Below are 13,186 nucleotides of genomic sequence, written 5' to 3'. Positions count from 1 at the left end.
CCTTCCAAAATAGTGGACTTACGTGAGGCTGTGGACTAGGAAAATAAATGTATGCTCAAACCATGAGACACTTTAACCATACACACACACACACACACACACACACACACACACACACACACACACACACAAGCTACCAATGAGCACATTTGAATGGACTTCAGCTTCTCAATGGAAGAGCAGACTTTCTCCACAGTAATCCTCTCTATGCAAGAAGGAAACCCTGCTTACCATCACGGCTATAATTCTGTGTTTGTGCTGAACTCTTTCTAATTGTCATCAATTATGATTCATTTACTTTTAGATGTCTTGCTTGTCATAATATTATCATTTGTAAGTCTTTCCCTTTGCAGGCTGTGTGAATATGTTGTGACATCTCAATAAAGCAGGATTCAATCAAGGTGTGAATGAATTGTTAATCTGCTTATAAATAGAAGATACCATATGTCAAGATGTAAGGGATGTCTCCCTCTTTGTTGAAAACAATGTTAGCAAAACAAAACAAAAGAAGTTTAAGAAATAGCTGGTTCAGCTCACCAAGCTTCCAATTATATTGCAGCCAGCAAGTTGCTGCAGTTGATTCAGATTTCTGAGAGTACTATTCACACGTATTTATTTAGAAACATCATCTGAAAGGGAAAATTAATGTCAAGTTTGGATATCAGAACCCCAGGGATACCAGTTCCTTCTGATTTTGACCACAGAGGTAAACTTAGACTTCTTTTATTTCATCTAGAGGTATATTCTGTAGCTACCTGATCAAAACATCTTTTTCCTTCTTACTTACATTTTCTTCATGGTATGCATACTGTAAAGAGCTGAATAAATGGACCAAGATCCAGCCCAAACCAGCTCATAGAAACATACCCTGAATCTTTGTCAATATGTGTACTCTCAGGGGCAAGGGTTCTGGTTGGTTCTAGCTCTGATAACACACTCTAAATGGGATGCTAAGGGCCTGTGGCAGTGTTTTTTTATGGAGTAAAGCCTGCTTGTACGCAGAGGTCCAGCAAACCCCAGAACTAAGGAATCTTAAATTAGCACTCCATAATCTAGAACCATTTCCCCTCTGCTTTTCTGGAGTCTTCCTTACCCTCCTCCCTCCCCCATCTCCTAATCCAAATCAAAACACATGTCTGCCTTGTTCCATTTCTTCAGGGCCTCGCTAAGTGACTAGCTTGTTAGTTCAAAATAAAGTTAATGGCTACTAATAGTTTTCCCCCAGTGCCCAGTGGCATTTCCACTGAGACTTGGGCAGAGAAGTGGAAAGAGCTTGGATTTTAGAGTTGACCACTTTGGGCTTCAAGTCCTAGCATTTTTATTTACTGGGTGAGTGTCCTGGGTACATTTTTTAAAAAAGTTTTTAAAGAGGGTAGCCTTACCTGCAGAACAGTGATTCCTATGTCACAGAGTTGTTCTGAGTGTTAAAGATAATTGTCAGGCAGCTAGTACAGAAACTGGCCTATTTATTGACAATCAGGTAGAGGTCAGATACAGCCCCTCGAGTACCCACCTTGGCCATTGATGACCACAAACAATGTCAGGATCACAACGTTCACTCTCTCTCTCTCTCTGGCTCTCTTCTTTCCCTCTTCCTGCCTCTGTTCTTCCTCTTCCTCTTCCTCCTCTTCCTCCTTCTCCCTTTCTTCTCCTCCTCCTCCTCCTTCTCCTCATCCTCTTCCTCCTCCTCCTTCTCCTTCTTCCTCTATTCTTCCCCAGTGGATTGTTGAGCTCGTACCAGGTTCAAAACATGTTATTTCCTTATTTTTCACTGTTTCCAACACAGGGCACAAAGTGCATGGTGGCACATAATACAAGAAAAGTAGACAGGAAGCACCATGCCTGGTAAAGAGCCATTTAGAACAATGACCTGCCTGCCCTGTCCCTCCAAGATTTGTTGTAAACTCGTTTCACAATAGTCATTAGAGACATGAAGGAAGTGTTGATAAGCTCCATTATTCATTGAAGGGCCAAGGTTAATTTTTATTTATTCCCAGGTCATCACAAACAGAGGCAGATGGTGGTGGCATTTCCTTCTTGCTGGGAGCTCGGATAGATCTGGATAGGTTACAGCAGGCTCTGTATTCACTCCCTCTCCATGCAGCAGCTTTCCTGGATGGAGCCCCAGCCACCCAAGCTGCAGGCCGATTTCATTTAACTAAGATGACTTGTGGTAAGTAATTGAGGTCACTCGGACCTGGCTGGAGAAAAGCCAGCATCACCAAGGAGAAAGGTGGACATCGTTTATCCTTCAGCGACTCTTCCTTCTGAGGATTTATTTTTGGTGACCCATTTAGAAGGTGGCTTACAAAGCTGTGAATATCAGTTTACTGAAAAGTCATTTTCTCTGAATTTTACTAGTATCAGATGACTGGGGCATGGCTTTTAAACAATGGCCTGTGGAATCTACTTCTGTAGCACTAAGATGGGAATGTTCATACAGGGCCACCCTTATGGCTAATCCAATTTGTTCTCTGCTACACACAGAATAGAATATGTAGCTCCTACTTTTGGAGCTTACATTCTAAATGATGAGAGCAGTCATATTATACTCATTAAGAGAAAGAAACAAAAATAAAGTGATTATAACATACTGTGTGATTGATACATTTGTGGGAGGGCATTGTACAAATGCCAAATACCTGTCCTGCTCCTTGGGGTTCACTGCAAGCTTAGAACACAAAGAGGTAGCTGAGGAAGAGAATAACCTTGGCTCTATTTCAGGCTAGGAAGAACTTAATATCCCCTTAAAGCAGAGCTTTTGGTTGCTCTGAAAGCAAAGCACAGTCTCCACCTGGCTTTCCCCCATTAGCCCTGGGAACCTCCGTGGGGAACCCATCTGCACACAGGCACAAACCTGGTATGCAGCAGGGGATGTGAAGTTCACTGGATGCTCACACTGGACAGATTACACAGCTCCATAGTGAAACTGAACCCAGTCCCTGACTTGGCTGCTTCCCCAGTGCAGGTGGCCCTCTCCCAGTGACTGCCCACTGCTTCCTATATCACCAAAATGTCACTCTTTTTCTGTAGAGAGAACTAAGTAAAAGGTGAAAGAAAGTGTGCTAGTCCACTGGGTGCTGCTATAATAAAATACCTGAGGCTGGGTAATCTCTGAAGAACAGAGATGCATTTCTTCAAGTTCTAGAGCCTGGGAATCCAGATCCAGGGGCTTAGGTAGTAAGGGTCTCCTTCCTTCACCATTCCGTGGCCAAATGCAGAAGGGTAAGGGAGGATGAAAGAGAGAGAGAGAGAGAGAGAGAGAGAGAGAGAGAGAGAGAGAGAGAGAACCAAATTCATTCTTTTAGCAGGAACCCACTTCTGAGATAACCAACCGCTCCTGTGATGGCAGCACTAATCCCCTCAGGGGGGCACAGTCTTCATGGCCTGACCCCCTCTTAGAGGCCCTACAGACATCTTTCTGGCAAAATTGCCTATTTGTGATGCTACTGCATCAAATCTGCATGCACAACCACATCGTTCCCTACATCTATTTACCATGTCAGGCCTCAGATGCCATCTTTATGAGAAATAAGGAAGAGGGAATCTGAGATATGGATAATTTTATCTTGAGAAATTAGCTACCTACCTAAGAAGATTCTTTGAACAATCTCATTGGATAACTTTGGGAGCTGCAACAGATTAACAATAGTCGTTATTTCTCCCTCTACCTTGAAGACTAGCTGCTGGGTCGGCAAGCTTTTCATTGCTGTGACAGCCTGTCTGAGAAAATCAACTTAAAGAAGGAAAGATCCATTCTGGCTCACAGTTTCAGAGGTTTCAGTCCACGGTCACGTGGTGCTGTTGTCTCTGGGCTGTGGTGAGGCAGAGCACCATGCAGAAGGGCACGGAGGAAAACTGTTCAAGCCATGGCTGCCAGCAAGCAGAGGGAGGATGGGGAAAGGACAGAAAGGAAGGTGCTGGAAACCAGGTCCGGTGCCAGGTCACACTCCTACAATCCCTCCCTTCAAGTAGGTTCTACTTCCTGTTTCCGTCATCTCCCAATAACGCAATCCAATTATGATCTCATCAATGAATTAATCCAGTAATGAAGTGAGAGCCCTCATGAGTCAACAACTTCCGGAAGTTCCACCTCTGAATACCTGAGACTTTTGTGGGACATTTTAAATGCAAACCATAAAAGGTATTCATAAAAATGATCCAATCAATGAATATAAAAGCAATGACTCTCCACATTCCCTGTACCTCTAAGATGTGTGAAGTGACACTGTGACCTGCTACACTATGTGTGTACATATTCAGGCTTTAGCTTCTTATTTTACCCAGGCATAAGAATTGTGACCCATGTCCCCAAGGGTGACATTTTGCTAACTCCATTAATTATCATAATATGTTGGTAATGGTTCTTGGTTTCCAGGGATAGTGCAAAAACACAACAGTACAAAGAAAGTGAAATTAAGATCCGGGGATTTGTGTGACTAACGGGCAGCTGTATGTTCCAATATCGATCAGTGGACAGGTCAGCTATTTTCACACTCGGGAACTAATGAGTCCTGGCTTTGTTCTCCCTGCCTTTGCCCTGGTCATCATCTTCACAGTGGGCTGATGCCTTTTCCAGCCTCCAACGCTGTCATAATTGTAGGCAGGCTGGCTTGCCCTTGGGTAGGACTTAGCATTTAATCATTTTTCCTGTTTTCCAAGGACAAGGTTTTGTTCACAGAATCCTTGAGCCTCCTTACTTTTTAACCTGAATGCTCTCCTTTTTTCTCCCATATCTTGTCCTGCTCCCATTCTGATACCTGTATGGTGTCTAGCATTTCAATCCCCAGGAATTAACTCTCCAAGAACTCTCAAAAGCCTGTTAGTCTACTTGTCTGTACTTGTGATCAATCTGTGGACTCCTGTGATAGTCTTCTGTGTCTGCATTAAGAACCAATTTGTACTGCTGGCCTGACCTGAGATGAAGAATTACCCAATCCTTGGATACTATTCTGGATATTATTCTGCCTTACCTATTTTTCCCTAGTAAAATAGCAATAAAGGTCTTGTCCATGTCTTTGTTGGCTAGATCCACTTTGCCCAAAGTTGGGCTGCATGTTCATTCATTAACAATGCTTTCCTAGCACCCTGTATGCAATAGAATTTTGTTCTATTGGGAGCCCTGGTAATGCTGTACTTCATTGCACTGGTAATAACACCATGAGGAGAAAGTCACAATCCTCTCTGAGGTCACTGGTCCAGCTTAAAGATCAGGGACAGATTTAGAGCTCCGGAAACCCCATACTCACATACTGTGTTTAGAATGCACGTGCAAGTGATGTCAGGAAGGAAGTAGTTCTTATACTGAAGGATCACCACAAACAGGAGGCCCAGCACTCCACAAGGGCTGATCAGGAGTAGAGGGAGTGAGAAGACATGGACAAGACCTTTATTGCTATGTCACTAGGGAAGAATAGGTAAGGCAGAACAATTTGGCCAGGTAGGCTTAGGGTGACTAATCTGAAAAACTTCGGTGGATCTCATGGTACAGGCCAGTGGCGGCAAACCCATGGCACATGTATTGCAGTGGGCTTTGTTTTCAGTAACAGTTCTAAAGCTGCACATTACTTGTCTAGTGCCTACCTGACTGGCCTGATGAGGGCAGGGGGACAGTGACCCAGAATGTAGCAGCCCTGAGGGAGCCCAGCAAAGGAGGTGGCTGGCTAGACTCCATGTTGGTTGCTTTACATACAAAAGGTGGTCCCCAGACAAGTGATCTACCATCTCTAGGAACTTCAGCCAGCTCTGGGAGAGACAGTGTCTGACAGGGTCAGCAAAGTCCTTGATGTCAAAGTGATGTGCTTAACACACACTACTTTGATGACTCTGAAAATGGGACACAAACTGTGTTCTGTGTTTCTTTCTTCTTCCTATTTTCTTTCTTTCTTTCTTTCTTTCTTTCTTTCTTTCTTTCTTTCTTTCTTTGTCTTTCTTTCTGATTTTTTTCTTTCTTCCTTTCTTTTTTTTGTACTAGGAATTGACCTCATGCTTGCAAGGAAGGTGCTGTGCCACTGAGCTGTATCTCCAGCTGAACACAATGATTTTTAATAGGTTCAACAAAGGGACAGAAGTTCACCTTTATTAGCACATAGTCTGTTTCCTGTCTGGTTTTTACAGCCCACAGAACTCTTAGTGGTTTTTCCACTCCTGTCTTTCCTGTGATGCTTTTAAAGAACTCGTGGGCACAGGTGGATACCTAGGTCCTGGATTTCATCAGCCTCTTTCCAATATCCCACAGAAGCGCTTCCCATGCACGTCTTTGCTGCATGCTGGTTTCTTGGTCTCCTTGTCCTTCAATAAGCCCACTGAGTAAAAGATGGTAGCTACTTCAGTTTTGCAGTTCTAGTATTGTACATGGCTCCCGATAGAGGCACTGACAGGAAATACAGGTACCAATAGCTCTTTAAATTCTTGGTTGCTCCCAGGCCAGAGAAGCATTCAGGATCATCGTGCTGAGAGTGAGTGGGAGCTAACAATCCTGGAGCACCAGCTGCATGGATGGTGTGTGCTGGAGTCTCAGGTTCATGTCCAGCTTCATCTTCACCATAGTCAGAAGACAGAGCTCTTTACTTTAGAAGCAAATTTCAAGCCTGCAGGGCTCGTCCCTTCATCCAAAGTCCCACAGCAGAACTCTCCCTGAAGGAGAAACACTGGTGCTAGGTGTTAAAATAATAATCGTCAAGTTCAAACTACATATGTGTCTTCCTAAAGCACACAACTGCCACCTGAACGCCCACTTCACAGATAAGGGAACAGGACTCAGAAAGCTCAAACAACTTTCCCAAGGTCTCCTAGGCAGAGTGGGAGCATGGTTCAAAGTAAAAGATTTCATGGAAAGAAAAAGATGGAAAATGTATATTTTGTGTGACATAGATTGTGTATCATTTCAAGACCAAATGCAGAATTGTGTCCCTACAAGCAGACTCTCTCTAAACCTTTATCAGTTCCCATCCTATCTGGCATTCCTTTAAGAGAGGTAACCATTACAAGGCCAGTAAGACCCCTTGATTTCTCCATAAATGCCATTCCATGATTAGAAACAGACTGACTCAAGGGCCGGCGCCTGACCCAGGCTGCCACACACTGCCGCTCAGCATTTTTGCCTACAAAGTAACGCCCTTCCCCACCTGTCCTCCCTCAGAGGTCACTTGGCCCTGAACTTCCTCTGTCATATGAAAAGGCCACCCCGGCCAGGCACGGTGGTGCACGTCTACAATCCCAACTACTGGATGGGTGAAGACAGGAAGACCTCAAGTTTGAGGTCAGCAAGAGCAACTTGGCAGGACCCTGTCTTGGAATGAAAATTAAAAACAGGGGGTGTACTCAGTGGCAAAGTGTCCTTAGGCTCAGTACTGAGAACCACAAATTAAAAAAAAAATGTCTTCTGAAGATTTTTCTGTATCAACTTCCCCTTAGGTGCACTTCAGAAAGGGACAATTGAGTGAACTAGAAAGGGGGCTACTTCTTCTACACTCCTATTGATTACTCCTAAAGCGTATGGTCGCTTAAATGTAGGAATTCCCTTTGGCTTATTATGCTCATTACTTCCTGTCAGTTAGCGTTCACCTGCTTCAATTTGAAGACGAAGTGTGAATTGCATATTTCATACAATGCTTAGCAGGCACCGGCCCTGGGTCAGTCTGTTTCTAATCACGCAATGGCAGTTGTAGAGAAGTCAAGGGGTCTTACTGGCCTTGTAATGGTTATCTTTCTTAAAGGAAAGCCAAATGGGATGGTAATTGATAAAGGTTTAGAGATAGTCTGCCTGTAGGGACACAATTCTGCATTTGGTCTTGAAATGATACACAATCTATGTCACACAAAATATACATTTTCCATCTTTTTCTTTCCATGTAATCTTTGACTTTGAACCATGACCCTATTCTGCCTAGGAGACCTTGGGAAAGTTGTTTGACCTTTGTGAGTCCTGTTTTCCTCATCTGTGAAGTGGGCATTCAGGTGGCAGTTGTGTGCTTTAGGAAAACACACAAGTTTGAACTTGACGATTATTATTTTAACACCTAGCACTAGTGTTTCTCCTTCAAGGAGAGTATGTAGTACACACACACTTTATGAGGGTCCTTGGGGTGGCGCCTGTGAGGGTTTGTATTCATGCAGTGGTGAGAGGACCAGAAGTCGCAGCTAATTTACCACCCTGGAATTCATTAGAAGAGCCTGCTTTTGCTGGATTCAGAGGAAAACATGGGAGATTGCAAAGGGTGGCTTTGCAAGGAGAAAGGAGAGAGGGAAGGGGAGGATGGCGGTATGAGGCAGTACCCTCAGTGGGGAGCATTTGTCACACCTCCAGAAGCTGACTGGACGACACTGGCAGCGGGTATCACTTGTACCCTGGAAGCTGAGCTGTTGCAGTTCTAGCCATGTTGCTGTCTCCTGGGTTGCCCCCCTATCATCCTCTCCCTCAGGAGTGTTTTACTGGAGACTCTTTGGGGTGGGTGTCCCAGCTTCCAGAAGATCCCTTATCCTCAGGCTTCTGTTCACCTGCCTCTGATTTTACCATGCACAAGCCCAGAACTACAGGATCGTCCTGCTTCAGCACCCCACGAATGGTGCCCTTGCCCTGAGCATTAGTGGGCCATGTGCCTTGACTGAAGATATGAGGAGACAGCGTAAGAGGTTTATGTTGTTCAGTTCTCAACAACAACAGAACAAAATCCAACAAAAACAGGCTTCTGAAGCTGAGAAGCAGGTGCTCAACTCTTCTGTGCTCTAGTCCTCCGTCAGGAGCTGCAGAACTAGGGTCACTGAGTACTCTGGTTCTTTCTTCTCACTGGACCCTGCTCAGGGGCAATGCACATTCTTCCCCTTGCCTTACACCTAGGAGTGCAATGATCATCTTTTGGTGCATGAGTAGACATTTGGACCCTTACCCTTGACACAGGCAGCTAAACAAAATATTTCTAAAATGCAGCATTCCCAGGAGCATCTTGGACTGGCACTTCTCCAATAAGTTCCTTCTGGAAATTGAGAGACAGAGGCAACTTCCATGTGTCTGATGCTGTGAGGGGCAATATAGCCTGTGTCACAATGAGACCCTTGTGCCAGAGGTTCTGATGCTGGAACAAGAATGTAAGATCAAACCATTATTCCCTCCTTCTCATCCCTGGATTCCTGGGCTGTGCAAAGTTAGGAAAAGGTCAAAATCAAACTTTCATTGGACATGGACTAATCAAAGTGATATTCTCTGCATTTCAAGAAACTGAGAGGTCTAATTTGATAACATTAGAACAATACTTGGTCCATAGTAGGTGCTTAATAACAATTATGACCTTCACCTCCATCTCCCTGCCCCATCATGATTAACTTGACCTTCACTTCCCACACCTGTGGTCAGAATCAGTCATGACACTAAGAAACCAGGCCTGTGTTCAAAGAAACTTCTTTGGCTGAGACTGGTATACACAGAAACCCTTGGGTACAACTAGTTATCTCAAAATAATACTCACCCTTCTCTTTCTTTGAGCTAAATGATATGGTGGTTCTCAACGAAATCCTCACAGTTTTCTCTGGGAAGTTTGAATGCTTTCTGCAATTTAGTTAATCAGCATTCAGGCATCACAGAGAAACTTGATACTCATGGAAGAAAAATGGATCCCCACATGTGATTCTAGAGACTTCTTCCTAAGGTCCATCTGAGGCTTTTGGTGGTCCCGTGCCTCATTTTGGGGGTCCTGTGTTTCCCAAGCCACAGTGAAGGGACAGTCAACATGCAAGCTCTCACACCCCTTGCTGCAGCTTTGTTTATCAATCCTTTATTTACATAACTGGAGCTTCAACATGCTAACATGTTTTGCAAGCTGTCGTGACATGTGAAGCTCATAATCTGCTATATTTTGCTTGCTAACACATTTCTGACATATTTTAGCTTTTGATTATAAGATTGCATCTTTGCCTGCTACCATCTGTCTCGACTCAATGGAACCCTGGCATTTACAAAAACAGTGGGGTGTAGTATTTCTTATAGACTTGAACTACCAGCAACATGCTATTTTCAGTCTTAACCCATATGTCATGCTTTCACACACAAAGTCTAAAATGTCTGATGTCTTATGAGATCTGCCAGGGATAAGGAATGTATCTTCACATCCTATTTGGCTGGGATCAGAAGTAGATCGAGAGGAAAAGAGAGGGGAGAAGCCAGACCAGCTTTTAAATAGATGGTCTGGCTTTTAAATAGAGGTGGCCTTTTATGTGGATTGTTGCCCTTTGACAATGCTTGTCTCTTTATCAGTATGATGAAGATCTTTTATGGACTATGATGAAGATTTTTTCTCTCTTAGAACTTCAAGACTTCCCAGCGGCCAACATTCTCCAGGGCTATTTCTGGGGTGAAGTAGTTACCAGCAACATTTGGCAATCAGGTGTTTTCCTGCATGGCGTCCTTCTTTAATTCCTAATCTTTACTCATTCAGGGAAAATCATTCCAGGTTTGACCCAAAAGATTAGCTTGCTCCCTGTCTCTACTGACAGCAGCACAAGAACTGTGCAGCACCGAGAAACATGACACTGTAGTCAAACAATGTGTCGGAAAGGCCAAAAAAATGCACAGGCCTAACATGCATTTATTCAACATGAGCTTAAATGAATTTATTATGTTCCTGGATGACACCCCATAGGCCAAGAAGCTGTCAACTATTGACATTTTCTTTCTCTCCATGTTCTGAGTTGAGTATAAATATATTTGTCATGGGACTATATTGTATGCTTGGTTCAGTATATGCTCATTTCATCAGAAAGAAAGCTCTTATTATCTGTAATCACAGTCAACATCTTTGTTGCTTTAAGAAAGGAATGGGCTGCGGTGAGGATTTACATATGTATCTGGTACCATTTCAGATGCAGTTTTGAATGCTGTTTTAAGCTTCAGCTTCGTTTTGAATCTGGGTGGCACGATCCATTCCTAGCGCAGGGTTGCTTTAAGGATAGCAAATATCGCTCGGTCTGGTGTGGGCCACATCCAGTGGATTTTTCTGTCCAATGGCACATTTCAGACTGCTTGGGAGCAGCTGGTGGCAAGATTGGAATCTCTGTTGTGGAACAACGCTACTGTTTGGAATGCAACTTGGCATCCTGTGGCAACTCCATATATCGTGGCTACAAATTAAATCTCTATGACCGGGGTCCCCGGTGGCCTTCTTCACCTGGCTTCTCACCTTGTTCATGAGATCAGTGACAACTTCTGAACATAGAGGAAAGACTGATTCTGAGTCTTGGGTTGATTATCCCTGGGCAATTGTTAGGACAGCGTGTCTATCACTCAGGTTGGTATGATGATGCAAAAATGATATGCATACAAGGCAGACCTCGGTTTCAATTTCAAGTTTTTGTCTTTTCTTTGGCTACAAGGATGCATTCTCATTCTCTTTCCTGATGCTGGGTGGTAGCAGCCACCAACACTCCCAGGGAATCCTGCAATCTCAATGGGAAACACCCTCTGATCTTTAAATTTATGGTATGCTAACAGGTTACAAACCAGTGTTATACCAAGGAGCACGCAATTGTGTGTTTCTGGAGAGCAGGGGCCTCACTGTACCCCTATCCTTTGCATGGGCACAGAGAAACCACGTAGAGCATGCGTGACACACTAAGACAAACTGAGGACTGCAGTCCATCTACCGAGTCATCAACATGTGTCTTACTGAACATGCATGAAGCAGAATCACTTAAAAAATAAAGCAGACTTTCTAACCTCAAAAGTTTCACAATCTAGGTAGGAAGCCAAACTAGTTTCCTCATTTTGAAAGAAATCAGGGCTTGCAATGGGTACAGAGAAATGAGGTGAGAGAGCAGCTTAGAGTGGGTTTATGGAGGAAGAGAGACATGATCTTGGGCCAGAAGATTGAGCAGGGCAGAGGTGAGAGGAGAGGTAGAAAGAAGAGTGTCGAAGGGTAGGGATTGAGAGGCGTGAATGATGAAGACAGGAGTGAACTAGACGTGCAGAGGAGGATGGCTTGACAAAAACAGGTCGAAATGGATGGGGTTGAGACTGGTAGGGATGGTTAGGCAAGGTTACTTGAAGGAATATGCAGCTTTGGATGGAACATAAAAGACTCCAGGTTCCCACAAGCAGCATGTGCTTTTCAGAGTAGGCAGGAGTGGTACAGGCGCATGAAGGGAAGGAGGTCCAATAGAGATAATGCAGGCAAGATTCTAGAATTGGCATAAAGAGACTAACTTAGATAAAGATAGTAGGTAACAATCACTTTACTGTATGACTACCTACATGCTTCAGGTTATTTCCAGTCATTGACAATAATATTGACAAAAATTCTACAGTATCTTATAAGTATATTTATCTTCACACTACAGAAGGGGAAAAAGCATCTTGGAAAGGTAATTTGGTGTAGGCTCCCTCACTAGTGAGTGGCAGGGAAGGATTCCAACTCTGTTTAAACCATGCTCCCTTTCACTACATTGCTCTGGAAGTCGCGGGTGTTTATTGAATGGGAAAGTGACGTGAAATGAGTGTTTTGTAAAGATTAACATGGTGGCCGTAGAGAAGATGGATTAGCGGGAGGCCAGAGGCAAGGAGATGGAAAGGTGTCCCACGGGCCCTGTGGCTGGAAAGGGCAAGGAGGAATCAGTGTAGGAAATGTCGCCAAGTAAGAACATGGGAGCTGCTGGGCACCGGTGACCGATGGGCTCAACTGAAAGGCAGAGAAGGACGAGCACAAGAGAAGATCCCACAAATGCTGAGTGGGAGATGGTTTCTTGCAACCTCGGAGAGCGCATTTGCAGCAGATGGATTCTGGTGACTGATGGAAGTGACCTGCAGGTGAGCCAGTAGCCAGGAACCCGAGGATGTGGGGGCTGACAACAAGGTGGAGAAATCCAGAAGAAAATGAAGGAAAGAAATAAAGCAGTCTACAAGGAGGTTTCAAAGCTAAGCAAAGGAATCTTTTTTTTTTTTATTTTTTTTATTTAATGAAACCTTTGCACATTTGAAAACAGAAGCACGCAGACAGGAGGAAGACACTGGAGGAGCTGAGGAAGTGGGCATATATAGGTTAAGGAAGGAAGGCAGGGAGGGTTCGAGTCAACCCCTGAGCTGGAGTCCATCCCACGATGAAGTGAAGGTTCTAGATCTGTGCTGTTTCACAGAGCTGCCTCACCTGGCACCTGAGCACTTGAAATATTCCTGTGGTGACCCTGAAGAACTGAATTTTTA

The sequence above is a fragment of the Cavia porcellus genome, unplaced genomic scaffold, assembly GCF_034190915.1.
Source record: "Cavia porcellus strain 051 isolate PalLab524CR breed Dunkin Hartley unplaced genomic scaffold, mCavPor4.1 scaffold_20, whole genome shotgun sequence".
Classification (NCBI taxonomy): Eukaryota; Metazoa; Chordata; class Mammalia; order Rodentia; family Caviidae; genus Cavia; species Cavia porcellus.
This window is presented reverse-complemented; position numbering follows the sequence as displayed.